This window comes from Petaurus breviceps, unplaced genomic scaffold (assembly GCF_028583685.1).
Source record: "Petaurus breviceps papuanus isolate PSGF00001 unplaced genomic scaffold, PetGlider_PUasm1.0 582, whole genome shotgun sequence".
Lineage (NCBI taxonomy): Eukaryota > Metazoa > Chordata > Mammalia > Diprotodontia > Petauridae > Petaurus > Petaurus breviceps.
The window spans coordinates 5,713,046-5,716,532 of record NW_027186390.1 but is presented as its reverse complement, the minus strand read 5'-3'; the positions used below and the strand labels follow the sequence as shown (position 1 = coordinate 5,716,532).

Here is a 3,487-nt window from a genome sequence, read left to right as displayed (position 1 = left end):
ACACACACACACACACACACACACACACACACACACACACACACACACACACACACACACACACTGAAAAGACTTAGGAACTCTGATCAATGTAATCAACAATTAAGACTCCAGAGGATCCACTAATGATGAAACCTGTTACCTTCTTCCTGACAGAACGGTGATAAGACACAAGGTACAAAATAGACATTCATTTTGGCCATGACAAATGGTTTTGCTGTGCTTGATTATACCTATTACAAGGATTGTGTTTTTGATTTGTTTTTGTTTTTGTTTTGTTCGGGGAAGGTTAAATGGGGAGAAAGAAGGAGTTGGATACAGTGTTGCCCAAAAAAGAATGGAAGTATTTTTTAAATGCATAGAAGAGAACAGAAGAAAGTTCAGAAGGAAACACAGATAAGCAGGACAGTTTTGAAAGTAACATGTCAAATTTATTATCTGCTTTAATAAACAAGCAATCTGTAATAGATCAGTGATTTCAAATATGATCCTATTTTTTCTGTTCTACTTTGTGTATAGGAATGTTGGGGGGTTTTTGGTGTGTTAAATTCAGAATTTTAAAAAATATAAAGAGAAAATGTGATATACAAATGAGAAAACAAATTTTAAAAAATATAAAGAGAAAATACGATATACAAATGAGAAAACAAAATTTGTTAGAAAAAAAGATATACTGAGAACTAATTGATCACAGTGTAATTCTAATGACCAATTTTGGCCCCAGTAAGTAGATGAGAAAATTCATTTTCCTCTCTTTAAAGAATTTGGGGAGGACTATGAATGAAGAAGGGTAGCTAGGTGGTATAGTGGATAGAGCACCTGGCCCTGTAGTCAGGAAGACCTGAGTTCAAATCCAGCCTCAGATACTTATGATCCTGGACAAGTCACATAACCCTGTTGGCCTCAATTTATCTCATCTGTAAAATAAGATGGAAGAGGCAGGAGTTCAGGGAGTCAGAGATTGAACTTGGGCAGCAGCCAAGGTACAGCAAGATCTTTCCAGCTGGGATGCTCTGAGTTCTAGGATTCAGCTCCTTGGCACTGCCCATTTTATCCAAGACCAATGACCTACAAGAATGTGCTGATCACTGGTTGCTCTTCTGACATTGGCCTGGCCCTGGCTGTGCGGCTGGCCAAGGATGAGCTTAAGAGGTTCAAAGTGACTGACACCATGGGGGACATGATGAAAAAAGGGGCCCCTGAAGGAGAAAGTTAGGGACACACTAGAGAAGACACTGCAGATCAGGCCCTTTGATGTCACCTGTAAAGACTCATCTGGTCAGTGTGTGGCTACATACTGGACCAAAGAGCGGATATTCTGGTGAGCCATGCAGGGGTGGGTCTGATCGGTCCCCTGGAGGGTCAAGGTATGGCGGCCATACAGTGGGCACTACACATCAACTCTCTGGGGCTGGTATGGCTGGTCCAGGAAGTGGTTCCCCAGTATGGAGTGGTGCTGCCAGAGGCACATGGTAGTCATGAGCAGCATCCTGGGGCAACAGGGACTCCTTTTCAATTATGCATACTGTGCTTCCAAGTTTGCCAGGAAGGGGTTCTGTGAAAGCCTTTCCCTGAAGGTGCTCAAGTTTGGGATGAACATCAGCCTCCTGGAACCAGGTCCTGTGGTGACATACCTTGAGAAGAAACTGTATGAAGAGACAGCCTCTATGCACTCCTCCAATATGGACGCTGAAACAGGACATCTTCCAGGTTTTCTACATGACCTACTCAAAAGATGTCTTCTCTGTCTTGGGTCAGACCCCTGAGGAGGTGGCAGATGACTGGGGCATCCAACCCTCCATTCCACTGCCAGACCAATAGCATGCACACACCACTGACCACTCTGAAGCATGCAGACCCATCAGGCCTGCTGCCCCTCAGTGCTTTCCATCAGCTCGTCTTTCAGCGTGATTGGCTCTTCCAAGCCAGCCTCAGCCTTCTAAAGATGCTACAATGGAGGAAGCAGCTCGACCTGGGCCCTCTGCCTCAACCTCCAGCCCTGCCCTGACTCCCAGCTGGGCCCTCTGCCTCAGTCTCCAGCCCTGCAGTCCCACCTACCTTCTTCCAACAGTCCCAGGGACCTGAAACTGGCATCAACTATGGTACGTGGGGTAGAAAGAGGTCTTAAGGTCCTGCCCACCTTTTTCTCCTCTTCCTAGGTTGGTAGATGCCCTAGGGTCTTGGGAATTTTAAGTATGCAGGGCAGATTAGCTGGTCCTACCCCCAATTCCTGCACATGATGTCATGTGTTCTTAGTCTCCTTTTCTGTCCCCCCCACCCTTCACCCCACCCCCAAGTTCCTCCCAAAGGGCTAGGAGCTTGCCTTCAGATCTGGCCCAAATGACCCTAAACCCTGGGAATGTTAGCAGAATGGAGGCAAGGGCTTTCCTATAGGCATACAAATACAAGCCTAGGTGGGTGTCGGCCTCCTAGAGAGAGATCTTCATTGCCTAGAGAGACCCTGAGGGAAGTGAATACCTTCCCCCTTCTAATAAACACGCATGTCTGGAATTACAAAAAAAAAAAAAAAAAAAGCTGGAGGAGGAAATGGCAAATCACTCCAGTATCTTTACCAAGAGAACGAAGGGAAATAAATATTTGAGAATATATCCCAGGTTTTCTTCAAGACTGAACTCAAATTCCACTCCCGCAGGAAGCCAGTCCCCATGCTGTGTTGGTTGCCTTTCTGCCCGATATGACCTTCTCTCTGTATACCTCTTGTATGTACCGTCGCCCCTGTCCCACGTGAGCCCCCTGAGGGCGAGGGCTGTTTTTACTTTTCTGTGTATCGCAGGCACTTATTATAGAGCCTATATATATATATATATTATGTTTAAAAAATATACATCGCTGAGGGTATTTATGACCAGAAAAAAAGCTGGTAATATAGTGACAATATGAGACCACAGATGGACAGCCAAAGGCTACATCAAAAGGACCAGCATATTCAGTGGATCCTCAAGGATTTATGGAAACACATGGATCAGAATCGCTGAAGATGAGAAGGTGTAGAAGGTCTGTAATTCTCATCTTCTGTGAAAATCTGCCTCTGAAGCACCGGTACTGATAAAATTATGGATTCATAGGGCGGAACCATCAAAGAGTGGAAAGCAGTTAGCTAGCCAAAATAATAGTTAGCATTTACCTAGTGCTTTAAGGTTTGCCAAGCACTTTACAAATTGCACTTTATTTGATCCTCAGAACAACCCCAGGAGGTTAATGCTATTATTATCCCTATTTTGCAGATGAGGAAACTGAGACTGAGAGAAGTTAAGTGGCTCATCTGGGATTACACAGCTAAATAAGCGAGTGCGGTAGGATGGAATGGAAGTCTTCCTGCCTCCAGGTGCAGTGCTCTACCCCCAAGTACTACCAAGCTGCCTTCAATTAGCAAATAAACCTATTTTCCTAAACTGGGCTTGCTAAAAGTGAGGCAAACCTAAATGACAAAGCAGTTGATGCCAAGAATCCTAAACCCTGTCCCCTA

At 44.8% G+C, this 3,487-nt stretch overlaps 1 pseudogene; it reads left to right on the top strand.

Moving 5' to 3' along the window:
- Window positions 1-1,063: 1,063 nt before the first annotated feature.
- LOC138173434 (retinol dehydrogenase 8 pseudogene) lies at window positions 1,064-2,480 on the top strand (annotated as a pseudogene).
- Window positions 2,481-3,487: the final 1,007 nt, after the last annotated feature.